This window comes from Phaenicophaeus curvirostris, chromosome 2 (assembly GCF_032191515.1).
Source record: "Phaenicophaeus curvirostris isolate KB17595 chromosome 2, BPBGC_Pcur_1.0, whole genome shotgun sequence".
NCBI classification, from domain to species: Eukaryota; Metazoa; Chordata; class Aves; order Cuculiformes; family Cuculidae; genus Phaenicophaeus; species Phaenicophaeus curvirostris.
In genome coordinates this window covers 81,261,810-81,276,633 of record NC_091393.1, presented here as the reverse complement: position 1 = coordinate 81,276,633, position 14,824 = coordinate 81,261,810, and the positions used below count along the sequence as shown (strand labels likewise).

The window sequence follows — 14,824 nt, the reverse complement described above, 5'->3', positions numbered from 1 at the left end:
TGAGTTTGCTTCCCAATCCCTGTCTTGTGGTCCATCCACTCAAGAGTTGTGGAAAGCAAGATTACCAGAGAAGACAGGTCAAAAAATTTGAGTACCTTAGCCTTCTCCTTGCCTGTTCTTATTTTGCCAGTCTTGCTAGGTGGGGGAGTGGTTTGGGGTGTGTGTATGCTTTCTTTGACCTTCCTTTTCTGGCTGACACACCTGTAGAAACCCTTCTTATTCCTCATGTGCTTTGCCAAGTTCAGCTCGAGATGTACCTTGGCCTTCCTGACCCCGTCCCCATACAACTGGGCAGCGTCCCTATACTCTTCACAGGACGCTTACGCCTGTTTTCACTGCCTGTACGATTCCCTCTTGCTCTTCAGTTTTACCAGCAGGCCTCAATTCAGCCATACCAGTTTCTTGCCTTCCTTTTCTGGTTTCTTCGACCTGGAAATTGTGAGCTTGTGCACTCTGCTAAAAGTGTCCATAAGCATCTGCCAGCTCTGTTCTGCTCCCTTGTTCCTGGGGGCAGTTTCTCAGGGAATCCTACCAATTAACTCCTTGAACAGCTTTTAACTCCTAAAATTCAAGGTCCTGATGTTACTGTTCGCCTGACTTAGATCCCTCAGTTCTGTGAGGGATCTCCACCATTTTACGATCACTACAGGCCAGACTGCTTCCAGTCTTAATGTCACCTATTAGCTCACTTGTGTTCGTACCATCAGGTCCGGTATTGCATTCCCTCTGGTATGGCTGTTTATTACCTGCTTGAGAAGTTATCCTCAATGCTCTCCAGAAATCTCCTGCAGTGTCTGCAGCTTGCTGTGCAGATGACCCAGATATCAGGGTCACTGAAGTCGAGAGCCTGTGATTGCCATGCTTCCTGTAGCTAGAGTAAGAAGGCTTTTTCAGTAGGGTCCCCTTGATTGGGCAGCCTGTAGTAGACACCAGCCATGAGGTTCCCTTTCTTGCCTCAGTCTCTGTGATCCTTACTTACAAGCTTACCGCCTGCTTGTGGCTGTTCTTCAGAGACAGCGCTTCACACTATCCATATATTCATGTAGAGAGCAATGCCTCTGCATCTCCTTTGCCTGTCCCTTCTGAACAGCCTGTAGCCATCAATACCTGCAGTGCAGGAGTGGGGTTTGTCCCACTGAGTTTCTGTTATGGCAGCTAGGTCATAGCAGCGCGGTGACTGCCAACTCATCCTATTTGTTCACCATGCCACGTGCATTGGTGTAGAGGCATTTCAGCTGGGCTGTCAGCTGTGTCACCGTCTTAGAGGAACAACCCTTAATCCCTTTGAGGTGTTTTCACTGGTGTTTCCTTGTTGGCTCCTATTACCTCAGCCGGTGTCTTCAGCTTGTCTTCAGATGTGGTGCAGGGTAGTGAGCATGTCTCAGACAAAGCACTGGGCTGAAATGAGGCAAGACTGTTGTTATCCTGCTCCCCCATCAAGTCTAATTTAAAACTCTGGCAAAGAGCCCTGCTAGCTTGTGAGCGAAGACTCTCATCCCCCTTTGAGAAAGGTGAATCTCTTCTGACACCAGCAAGCTTAATGCTGGGTAGGATATCCCAATATCAAAAACCCCAAAGTTGTGGCTGTGACGCCAGCCACAGAGCCGTGTCTAGATAGACTGGGTCTGTCTGTTTGCTGCCCTGCAGCTGGAAGGAGAGAAAAGATAACCTGTGCTTCACATTCCCTTATCAACTGTCCCAAGGCTCTGAAGTCTCACCCTTGGACTATGTTTTGTGGCCTCATCGCCACCCACATATCAGAGCAGTAATGGGTCCAAGGGCTGTACTAGGCTAGAAAGTTACCTAATGATGTCATTAACCTGGGCCTCAGGAAGGCAACAGGCTTCCTGAAGAGGAGGGTCTGTCTGTCATATTGGATTCTCTGCTCCCCTCAGAAAGGAGTTGCCTACAACTACAACCTGTTCTATAATCCTTGTGGAGGTTGTCATGATACAGATTATGATTTCTAACCCTGGCAACAACTCCGGTGTAGATAGAATATGAACACGTCTTCCTCAGATTGCCATGGAAGGCATAATGCATATCTAGAACCTTATTTGCACTACAGCTATGATGTAAGATGTGATAAAAGCTAGTTAGACTTTTGTAAGCTCTTCTCTAGACTAAAGTCCTAGCAGCCCCAATAAACGTGTTTGTTGAAAGTATAAGTCCTGTGCTTAAAATCCTTCTTTGTAGTTTTAATTGAGACCATTAGATGGCCTTTTCTCTTCAGTGTCCCTGAAACTGTAAGTTTGAAGAGCTGTCCAGCGTAACCGAGAGATGATTCCATATTTCTGTGCTGTTACAGATGAACAGAGGAGTAAGTGCTTTCCAGCAATTTCCCAGTAAGCAAGTGTAGATTGTATATGTGCATTCTGAATTCTGTTAAGGCTGGCTTTTGGTATTCCTGCATCTTCTGCTTGTATAATTCAACAGTTTGAGTTACTCATCAGCTAGATGAGCACTCCCTGCTTCAGGTGTTCACTTGTACTGGCATATCTACCAATATCTGTTGCTTAGCCACACAGTGTGGAAAAAGGAATGAGTTGCTGAGAGCAAACATTGCTTAAGCAACCACTGCTGCTAAGACATCTGTGTAGCCACAATGCGAGTTTACTGATCTGCAGCTTACCTAAAAGAGAATTACAGAGAATTTGGGAATTAGAAGTGCCTTACAAATATGTGTTAAAGATAAGTCTGCAGGAAGAAAAGTTCAAAGTAGCTTTTGTAAGATGTATCGTGAGGCAAAAAAAAAAAATAAAAAGAAACCCATAGTACTATGCTAGTCTAATAGCGTATTCTTGTTGGAAATTCAGCCTTGAATAGTTCAAATGACTAACTGGCAATAAAAGTTCGAACTGCAGACTTCAAACTGCTGAACTAAATTTTCTCCAGAGCCCCAGGTAGATTTATTTTGATGCATTCAGGTTTTCAAGAAACCTGGATGTTCCTTGTAAAATGAAGTGTAAAGATACCTTTGCACATCTTACAAAATCATAATATTAAATGAACTGCTTCCAAAAGGATAAAGCACTTAAATTACTTGATAGAGCTTATTGTTTCAGAATTTATTCATTCTTCTTCCTTTAACTGCTGTTATAATCAACATTTTAGTACAGCTTCTGTGTTTGAAGAGAAGGGGAAAAAAAAAATCCCTCACCTGCAAAAACACAAATCAAGGCTATGTCCAGTCTTGGTAGATTCACAATGTTTTGTTTAGAACTAAGAACTACTTAGCAAATGCAGAGAGAATTCATTGTCCTTTTATTACAAAGGATAAGCAACAAAGGATAAGCAACTTTCTCTTTAAGGTGGAAGTTGTATGTTGTCTCAAATAATTACACAGAAATTAACTCCTGTTTTACTTTGGGCTTTGTCATATATATAGACTAAGGATGAACTACTACATGACCTTGCAGCACGACTACTGACTACATGGTACATGCTGTTATGCTCCCAGGTAACCTAATGAATGCCTCTTGTAGGAGAGGGATGTTATCTTATGTTTACCGTATGTTGGGTACATGCAATTTGGAGGTTGCAGCACACTAGCTAACCTGTGGTAAGCTTACACTATTGCTCTTTTCCTCCTCTCTCCTAGTATCTTTTACTCCTGCAAAATCTTTGGACTCGATGATCCGGTGGGTCTCTTCCAGCCTGGTTGTTCTATGATTCTATGATCTTCCGCATGAACCAGTTTATAATTCTAGGGGATGATATCGGCAGTGGTGGTGTTGTGATGTTGCAAGATCAATTATGACAAATTAGACTGTAGCTCTTACTCTTGATGTTCGGGGGGTGGGTTGGTTTGTTTGCTTGTTTTAAAGCAGTCATGATTTGGTTATTTGTAGAAGGTCAGAGTTGTAGCTGGCTGTGGAACAGAATAAAATCAGTGTTTTTCTGGTTCTTCTCTGACCAGGATACGGAAACTTGTAAAGGACTGGATGTTATAGTCGGTTTTGATTGTCTTTAAACATTTGGATTTAGCTTGAGGACCATTAGCACTTTGCCACCAGGGCTAAGTGTGTATTTAATCATGAGGAAGACCAGCATTTGATGCCTACTCTTCCATTAAATAACATGGTAAAATTCTTCAAATTTCTCTAGGCCACATCATTTTTATCCATGCACTTACTTTTAAATACTGGATTTAGTTCTTTAGCAGTGATTTACTTATGATGGCTTTGTCTGCATAGTCTTTACCTTCTGAAGAAAGTACTGTAAACACGGTGAAATTAAAGTTATTTATTAGCCAAAGAATACCTAAGTTGTGCTCAATTAAAAACTATTCTGCTGTAGGGTACTGATGTCTTAGTAGCAAAAATTATAAAAGTTTACTGTACTAACTTAGTCCTACCCAAATATTAAGCATTTACGAACTCCAAAGAGCTCAGGAGCCCAAATAAAATGCTTAGTTAAGCCTTTAATAGGAAGAATTCAGCTTTATTCTTGTGATGTAATTTATTATTAGCAATCTGGATAAGACCATTTCATTTGTGTATCTGAGCATTTTCTGCAAACAAATTATTGGAGGCTGGATATAATAGCTTGTTATCCCAAGCCTGTATCATGAATCAGTGTCGCTTCACTGGGAAAAAAAGTTGTGTGGCTTCTTTGGAGAAATAAGTTGGAGTAGCGCCCCCTCTTTGTGAAATGTTGAGTAGTGGAATAGATATTTTCAGATGGGTTTATGTTTGGGACACCAAATACTGTATTTCTCACTTCTGAGAATTACTGTAGATAGAATTTGTTTAAATAGGAGCATGTTCTGGGGTAAGATGCTCTTAGCCCAAAGTATCTGTGATTGGATCTGCCCTGCAGCAAGCAACCTGTTGCCAGGCTCAAAGTCACCCTTGTCTAATTAATGCTGTCACATCCTCTTTAGAGTAGAAGAATTTGGGAGGCGTCAAGCCTCATACTCCTGGGAAACACAAATGCTTGTCTTCTGGTCTGCTTTTGTGAGTTGGCCACTTCTAAAGGCTGCTGGAGTAGCATCAGAAGAACTGAGGCTCTTAAGCCTTCATCACCAAGCACTCTGTACCCTCATAGTTAAGAGCATATTCTGAAGGTGGGAGACAGTGATTGAAGGGGGCTGTGTTCTCCCTGCTGTAGGCACTGATGTATTTAAGAGGGAATTATGCTGTTTGTGCAGCTTTGTGAATCTGTGCTGCTTGTATTCCCCTTCCCCCTCCGGAGTTCTTCGATGTGGAAACAAATTCTTTTTTATTGATGAACTTAACTTTTTGGGGACAACTTCTGCCACATAGTCCAGTGCAGTGATTTAGGGTACTTCATGTCTAGCTCTTTAAAAATACTTCTTCAGAGTTCATTAATGATTTAGTGGATGCTGCTTAAGGTGTAGTTTGGGGCCAAATCTGAATTGGCAGCAGCTGCTGGTTCTATATTTCTGGTATTGGCACTTGTCTGATCCTGCACCTTATAAGCTGGTTTGGAGAACTCAAGTGGCAGAAAATAATTGACTTTTTCTGGTTTGGTTCCTTGAATCACCCATACTATTACAGTACTTAAGAAGAAAGAATGTTGGGGAAAATACAGGGCTTGCAGTAGTGCAGTGTTACAGGCATAAAACTTGCTAAACCCCTCCAATTCTTCTTTTGAATGATTTCTCGTGTATGACACCTTTGGTCATTAAAAACCACTAGTTAAGTCTTTGGAAGAGGCAAGCCATTATGAAATTCTGTCATAGCTCCATTCTTCAATCAGTGGGCATAAAGTCAAGGTCTGCATTATGGCCCCCAGCTCAACGAAGTGCCGTAATCAGTTTAAAAATCATCAGTGTTACAATAAGGCTTGTATTTTCCTAATGTCCCAGGCAAAGCTGGCTATTATTCAGAGTTCTTCCTGTGATAGTTCCTTCTACCAGTGTAACGTCATAGTAACATTTGTAAGATGCAGTGGTTTGTGAGGTTAAATATGTAGTCTCTGATCCATGAAAGAATTTGGTCATCTGCATCCTGTTGAAAACGAGTGAAGCCCTAGATGCTTTTGTAGACGAGTAACAGATCATATATGTATGTATGCTACTTTTACTTTTTCAGCTGAGTTTATGGTTAATTTTAAAGAAGCTACTTTTAAAGAGACATAATGATTCTTACGTCAGTGGAGCTGAAATATTTTTACAACCTAAGCCTATTGGGTTTTTAACTTTTATGCATTTTTACATCTAAACTAGTAGAATGAATAGTTTAAAAATTATACGTACTGGAGTAGGTGTGTTGAAGTTGTCAAACACTCAGGGAGTATACTCTGTCATTTCAGCAGGTGAATAAAATCAAGCAAATTGCACTGTTAAGTTAGCAGGCATGCAGCCCCTTCCTTCTGTTACTCAGTTTAGGGACTTGAATGCCAGCATAACTTCTCTCTGCAATAATACAAAGCATTGTTAATAAATGGGAAGAAATTATGACTTTTAGACAACACAGTAGTCTGTGCTGATGAGCAAAGAAAACAAAGAGGGGGTGAAATCTGGTTCTTTATTCATCTTCTAAATGATGTTTAGAGAGCGTGCTGAAAGGTCTTCTGACATCCAGGCATAGCTGCAGTTCAGGCACTTCCATTTTGGAAAAACTTGTGTTTATGAAAAAAATCACGTGCAAATCTGTTGTAAACTATCAGGTGTAGCTAACTGCTTTTTCTATTTCTTTCTAGGAAATACCAAAATAAGGCAGATGTTGTGTCCTGTATTGTTATCTCAAGTCATTTGCAAGTCATTCTGTTATGTGCTTCTTGGCAGCAGGAATGTAAACTAATTCTTTCAGCACTGAATTAGAACCTTGACAAGGTTGCAATTGCAGGTAAGAACAAATCTTGCAACTTAGAAATTTATGGGAAGGTATAATCACTTCTGCTTTGTGTTTTAATTTGCAATTTGTAGTTGACCAAGAAATTAACAGAAATTTCTGAACAGATTTTATAAAAGGATGGGGTTTTGTCCTTGTTTAAATGTTTTTGAGTTGTGTTTAACCTTACTTTTAATAGGGAAGAAATATAATTTAAAGTACAGCTTCTCTCTGCAATAGTACAAAGCATCATTAGTAAATGGAGAAAAATTAATTTTCCAGTACCTAGCTGTGTACAGACCCAGATTTTGAGGAAGGTCTTTTCTCACACAAATGTAAGTACAGTATCTCACTGAACAATATCAGTCAGTAAAAGTCATGAAGTGCTTTGCCACCAGGTTAATGACTGTGTGCGGCTTTTTCTTTTTCTCAAAGTCTGTACTTTCTTAAATGTGCCAATAGCAGCAGTACTGCTTAAGTTAAGTTTTTTAATCAGTTACAGAAAATCTCTAAATTGTTGTTACAAGTCCAGTATAGCTTCAACTCTTGAATGACATTTTCAAGGGGAAAGGTTGATGTCATCTTCTAGGTCAGTGAAAATGTTTTGGCTTATGGTGTTCCATCATAACTTTATCTGACAATGATGGAATTAAATCTTGTCCTGCTACTGTCTCAGAAATTGCATATTTTGGTTTGTATGTTTCTGAATAATTTCTTTGTATTTTTAAGCAAAGGAATGTGTGTTTTCAAGGCTCTCCATTAATTAACTTTATTATAAATATTCTGAATCTGTGGAATTGTGATCAACTTAAAGCTTTTTGGTCTTCATTCCACATTTTGGTGTCTTTGACAGGAAGAGCTGCTTGGCTTAGGCTACATTTGTCAATAGTGGCAGGACAAGCCTCAGGACTGTTGGTATCAAGCAGTCTAATATGTCTTACTCTGAAGTTGAATGACGATTAGTGATGGGTTTGTGTTGAGGACGTGGCATTGATTGTTCTGCTGCTACAATGAAAGAAAGGTTCAAATGTGTTTGTGTTTTCAAGTGTCTTTTTTTTTTTTACTGTTGTTGTGATTGAATGTTTGTACTTAATTTGCAGCAACGTAACAGGTTCAAAAATGGCACAACTGTTCTTATACTGTGCAAGTCATAGACTAAGTTATGGAGGAATGGACCTTTTAGACTCATCTAGCCCAACCCTTGTGCCTGACTTCCTCAGATTTGTGTGTGAATCAACAAGTCACTCCTCAATTATGCAAATAAGTGGCTTAGTGCTTTACTGTGGTTCTGCAGACCTGCCGCAGAACATTTGTTCTGGTCTTTCAGACCTGTTCAGGAGCAATTTATTGATGCTATGATGCTGCCCTATTCTCACAAAAATGTTTCTGAAGCTTTTAGTAAACAAACATTGAGAAAGGTGAGAAAAGAAGTTACCTTAAATGCCCAAATATAGAATAAAGGAGAATTTGGTTTTAGTGACATGCTGCTTCCTGCTAATAAGTTAAAGAAATTCTTCCATTTTAATACTGATGATGTATTGGCTAAACGTTGGTTTTCTTTCTTCAAAATCTTAGGTGGTAGTCCTTTAATAAAAGCCTGGCTGCTGGTAGTTACATGGATTGAAAAGAAGCAAACTAAATTTAATTCAAAATAGTTGGTCTGTTATTGAATTTAGAGAACCAGGGAAGCATCGCATCTATACTAGGTCGATGTTTTGTCATATCCAAGTGCCACATGTGCATCTGTTTTGAACAGTGCAGTAACAAAGTGAGAAGGTGCTCATTGGCGACAGGAAGTCTGAGTGGGTACGGGCAAACAAAACTGATTTCAGTTAATACGGTGTTGTGGTTTAGTCCCAGCTGGCATTAAGTACCATGTAGCCACTTGCTCACTCCTTACCCCCTGGTGGGATGAGGAGGAGAAATAGAAAGATAAAATATAAAACTCATGGGTTAGAATAGAGGTCAGTAGAATAGCACACACACACAGAGACACACATGTGCACACAGACACACACACTAGCAATAGAAGAATATACTAAGTGAGAAATGCACAATGCAATTCCTTGCCACCTGGAAACTGATACCCAGCCTGTTCCCAGGTGGCTATTTTCCCCTCCTTTCCCCTGGTCAGCTCTCCTGGTTTATATACTGAGCATGACATCATATGGTATGAAAAATCCTTTTGGCTAGTTTGGGTCAGCTGTCCTGGCTGTGCTCCCTCCCAGCTTCTTGTGCAATCTTGTTTCCTTGTTGGCAGGCCAGTGTGAGAAGCTGAAGAAAATTAACTCTATTTCAGCTGAACCCAGGACATAAGTCTTGTCATAGTATGGTCAGTAGGGATAAGTGAGGGTACAGTGCAGTCATTTGGGTGGTATAACAAACTCACACCTCGTTGCAGAGTTTGAGTTAAGGACAAAACGTGGCTTCAGGGTTAATAAGCCTGAGCAGGTAACATCTGATTTAACCAAGTGGGCCCATTTCTCTTGAGTGCCAGTGTACTTCTAATTCAAGAAAATGGTAGAAGAGCATGAATACTGGCTTATGCAGAGCTATTTTTGTTCTTAAAGATTTCAGCCTTCTTACTAGTTCCAGTGGAGACCTTACAAGCAATAGTCTGTTTGCTTTGCACTGTCTGGGCCCAATGTTGTTGTACATGGTGAACCAGCCTGCGTATTTATGTATCTTATGCATCAGTTTTTGTATAGTTACTCCATAATCCAGATGAACTGCAGATAACCAAGGGGACTGAATTTTGCCGACTTAATATTGTTTGTAAGAAATCTTGGTGAGGAAAAACTGAAGTTGGTCCCTGGAAAACTAACATGAGTGACATTAAAGACATTGACTACAGTTGAGTTTTTCTTACTGAGAATGACACTGTACTTCAGTAAATCCTTAGCTGTGGTGCTAATGTGAACTAAGGGCTGCCGGTTATCAGGAATCACACTGGCAAGCATAGAATTATGTGTAGCTACGTAGCGAGAGCACTGTGTGTTTTTTCTAGTCTTTCATTAGGCCACAAAATTGTACGAAGTTGACTTCTGAGACTTATGCAAGGGTGAAGCTGCATAATAAAAGCCTGGTGACTGTAAAGATGCATCAACTTGGGCAATAATGCCTTTGTACCATGATATGCTGTGATCGCAAAGCTAGATTCAGAGTCCACTTCAACGTTTTCTGTGAAGTTCATCTTGAATGTCTGAGGCGTGATCTCTAACTTTGTACCTACCAAACTGCATTCCAGAAAAATAAGAAGCCATGGCATAGATACGTGCAACTCATCCCTGACAAAGACAGTTGCCATGTGGGCTGAACTTGAAGATCTGTAATTACCTAGCTTGTTTTAATAAGGTGCAAGAGAACAGAATATGAAACAAACCTCTGAAAAGACCATGAATGTGTATTTTTCTGGGGTTAACAACACAGCTAAAAACATGGTAGCTCTTGATCTCACTTGATCAAGGAGAGCCTACTGATGAAGCCTTCTTCCTCCAGCTACAGGAGGCTTCATGCTTGCAAGCTGTCATCCTACTGAGGGACTTCAACCACCCTGAAATATTCTGGAAAAGAAGCATGGCATGCTGTAGGCAATCCAGGAGACTTCTAAAGTGCATCAAAAATAAATTCTTAACCCAGCTAATAGATGCCCCCACCTGAGGGGATGCAATACTGGACCTGATGATCACCAATACAAGTGAGCTCACCAGTGACGTCAAGATTGGAGGCAGCCTGGGCTGCAGTGATCATGCGCTGGTGGAGTTCAAGGTCCTGAGGGATACGAGGCAAGCAAGGAGTATAGTCAGGACCTAAAATTCTGGAAAGCAGATTTTCGCCTCGTCAAGGAGTTACTCAGTAGGACCCCCTGAGATATGGCCCTCGGAGATAAGGGAGCAGAACAGAGCTGGCAAATATTTAAGGGTGTTTCCCATAAAGCACAAGAGCTCTCAATCCCCAGATGCAGGAAGTTGGGCAGGGAGGGGAAGAGACAAGCATTGCTGAGTTGAGACCTGCTGGTCAAACTGAAGAGCAAGGGGACCTGCACAGGCAGTGCAAGCAAGGACAGGAAACCCGAGAAGAGTATAGGGACGCTGTCCGGTTGTGTAGGAATGGGGTCAGGAAGGCCAAGGTGCAGCTGGAGCTGAACTTGGCAAGGGAAGTGAAGACTAATGAGAAGGGCTTCTACACAGATGTCAACCAGCAAAGGTTGATGAAAGCGTAACCCCACTGATGGGTGAAAATGGTGACCTCATATCAAAAGAAAAGGAGAAAGCTGAGGTACTCGACTTTTTTGCCTTAGTCTTCACTAACCACCTTTCTCCTCCCCTCTCATGGGTCAATGGACAACAAAGTGGGAGCCAGGGGTTTAAATCCTTTCTCACTGTAGAGGAGGATCAGGTTTGTGACCGATCTATGGAACCTGACAAGATGCGTGCCAGAGTTCTGAAGGAATTGGCAGATGTGGTTGCCAAGCCACTCTCAATGATATTTGAAAAGTCATGGCAGTCAGGAGAAGTCCCTGGTGCCTGGAAGAAGGGGAACATTGTCCTCATTTTTAACGAAGGGTAGAAAAGACGACCCTGAGAACTACTGACCTGTCAGCCTTATCTCTGTGCCTGGGAAGATCATGGAACAGATTCTCCTAGAAGCTATGCTAAAGCACTTGGAGGACATGGAGGTGATTAATGGCAGCCAGTATGGCTTCACCAGGGTCAGATCCTGTCTGGCCACGGGGAAACCAGTAGATGTGATCTATCTGGAATTCTGTAAAGCCTTTGACACAGTTCCCCACAACGTCCTTCTCTCTAAGTTGGAGAGATACAGATTTGTTAGGTGGATGGTACGGTGGATAAGAAACTGATGGGATGATCGTCATATTCAGAGAGTGGTGGTCAATGGCTCAAAGTCCAGATGGAGATCAGTGACAAGTCGTGTCTCTCAGAGGTCCATACTGGGACCAATGCTGTTTAATATCTTCATCAATGATATAGACAGTGAGATTGAGTGCACCCTCAGCAAGCCAGGTGGTGCAGTTCCTACACCAGAAGAATGGGATGTCATTCAGAGGGACCTGGACAAGCTGGAGAAGTGGGCCTGTGAGGACCTCATGAGGTTCAACAAGGCCAAGTGCAAGGTCCTACACCTGGGCTGGGACAATCTCCAGTTTCAGTACAGGACGGGGAGTGATGTGATTGAGAGCAGCCCTGTGGAGAAGGACTTGGGGGTGCTGAGTAATGAGAAGCTTGACATGAGCTAGCAACGTGCGCTTGCAGCTGAGAAGGCTGTACCAAAAGGAGCATGTCCAGCAGGTTGAGGGAGGTGATTCTTCCTTTCTACTCTGCTCTTGTGAGACCACACCTGGAGTATTGTGTCCAGTTCTGGAATCCTCAACATAAAAAGGATATGGAGCTGTTGGAATGGGTCCAGAGGAGGGCTACAAAGATGATCAGAGGGCTGGAGCACCTTCCACATGAGGACAAGCTGAGAGAGTTGGGGTTGTTCAGCCTACAGAAGAGAAGGCTCTGTGGAGATCTTATAGTGACCTTCCAGTACCTGAAAGGGGCCTGCAAGGAAGCTGCAGAGGGACTTTTTACAAAGGCACGTAGCAATAGGACAAGGGGGAATGGCTTTAAATCGGAGAGGAGAAGATTCAGACTAGGCATAAGTAGGAAATTCTTCACAATGAGGGTAGGGGAGCACAGTTTGCCCAGGGAAGCTGTGGATGCCCCATCCCTGGAGGTGTTAAAGGCCATGTTGAATGGGGCCTTGAGCAGCCTGAGGCTTCGCTGCCTGCAGCAGGTGGGTTGGAATTATATGGTCTTTAAGGTCCCTTCCAACTCAAACCATTCTGTGATTCTTAACGTAGATCCTGGTCGTCTTCTCTACCTTCCCCCCACCCCTCCATCTTCTCTGTTGAAGGTTACTGCCTCCATGGATTTGCTGTCCAAGCTGCTGGCTTCTAAACCTACTGCAGTCAAAGTTACAAAGTTTCAAAATAAAATACTAAAGCTCTCTGCCCTTCTTCAGTGAAACAGTTCAAATAGTAAGGATGAATGTATCTCAGCCAGCAGTTCTGAAAGAAAAGAAATTGCTGGTATAATGTAGTGGTGAGTAGCTGAGACAGAGCACAAATGGTAATGTTTTCAAGTATTGCTACTGACATTGAAAATAGATGTGAATTCCCTCTGTTAAATTATGCCTGTGATTGTTTTGTACCTCCAGACCAGGTTAAAGTAGCCAAAGCACATTTTCAAATCCTCGTTTCATTTTTAATGTGGTAGTTTAAAAGTGAGGGGTCGTGTTATGTGTGTTGTTTTTGTTATTGTTTATTTCTCCCCAACTATTGTAACAATAGAGATGCAGAAATTCATGTCAAAGTTACAACTGTAGCTTCTAGGCATGTATCCTACGTGGTGATACAGATAACTTTCAAAATGTTTGAAATCCCCATGTAATAGCCTGTTGGGCTTCTTTCATGTCTTCATTGCAGGAGAAGTTCTTAGTTGTAGGCTCTATATGAAAAGTTTCTATTGAAATTAATTTCTGTTTGTCAGTATCTTAGGTCAGCTGAGATCCTTCCTGGTGGTGACTCCCATGGCCACAGAAGAGTTAAAAACAAACAAAAAAAACCCCTCAAAACAAATAAGCCTTATAGTGAGCTAACATAAATGATAATCACTGTCCTTTTATGTACTTCATTTTTAAGTGAAAGTAAAATAGTCAGATCTCATTCTTGGATTCCGGTAGTTGCTGTTTGACTCTAATAATAGTTGTGACTACATAGTTAGAGTAACTGTTACAGTTAAAAAGTTACTCAAAAATTCAATAACTATTTGCCTAATGTAAATTTATGTGTTACCAGTGTTCTTAAGGCAAATAAATCAAAAGCAAGCCCAGGTTTTCTGGGATCAAAAATAAAGATCTTTAAAGCTGATTTCATTCGTCAAATTAACTTGTATTTAGTGTGCATATGTAGGTACGGCGACAGTGTAAGGGTAGTATATTGTAAGTAAACACATTAGTAAAAAATTACTTTAAATATTCTGTCACAGTTTCTTGTGTAAATTGAAGGGTGCAGGTAATCTTTATTGATGTCACAACTACCTACAGTGTGTGTAGACGTCTATAATGCACTAGAGAGAGTGTGCGAGATGGAGACAGAGGAACTTTCTGTTGAGGCTAAGTTTGACTATTCTATTTAAACCAGAAAAGTTATTTTTTCTTCCATTTTCAGTAAGCCTTGAAATTGTCATGGATATTTTGATAACTTGTTCATCACTTCCATCTTTAATATCTAGTGCAGCATATTTTTTGTTCAAAGTCATGCGCTTTTTTTGTAGTGGGAGTACATGTGGTTTCTAGCAGGAGACTCTGGAGCCATTTCTTTTCCACAGCCCTGATTTATGAAAAATGGCTGGCCTAGTAAATGGATCCTTCTGAGGAAGAGATGTTTTTAAGTACATTTTTATGGCCTGGGCTTGAAAGATTGATATTGGACCATTCTCATTATATGAAAAGCTGTTATTGCCTTTGGGAGTGTTGGCCATCAAGGTGTAAGTCTAGTTCTAACCTTCTCTTTGAAACTGACATCTGGAACATAATCTGAAAATTGGTTTTGTGGTATCTACAGAAACCTTGGTTATGGCATTTAGACCTTTATAATCTAATTGCATTTTGGCTATGTTGATGACAACAAGCAAGTAAATATTTCTATCTATTAAATATAAATGTATATGAAAAGGAGCGCGATTTTCATGTAAAGTAGCTGCCTATTTCCCCTTCACGATATTGTAGAAAATCACGCACATCTGTAACTGGGCAAAGACCATTTGCCATTTTATAAGTAGATCTTGGGAGAAAATCAGTGGGCATGTTTGTTTTTCTCTTAAACAGAGAATTTCAAACCTACACACAGACTTGATTTTAAGACTCTTTACTATGTAGCTGATTTAGTAGCAAAGTCTTCACAAAATTTTTTTTAAGTGTCAGAGGACATGGCTTTTGTTTTTATACTTCCATACCTC

The 14,824-nt window shown here is 41.1% G+C and overlaps 1 protein-coding gene across 5 annotated transcripts in view; it reads left to right on the top strand.

Annotated features, from left to right (window-relative positions):
• Window positions 1-14,824, top strand: part of PPM1B (protein phosphatase, Mg2+/Mn2+ dependent 1B) — a 68,503-nt gene that overhangs the window by 21,655 nt on the left and 32,024 nt on the right. For all 5 annotated transcript variants that reach the window (XM_069852653.1, XM_069852652.1, XM_069852651.1 and 2 more), the window contains one exon: window positions 6,670-6,815. The gene's annotated coding sequence lies outside the window, so the exon portion shown is untranslated. The remainder of the gene's footprint in view (window positions 1-6,669; window positions 6,816-14,824) is intronic.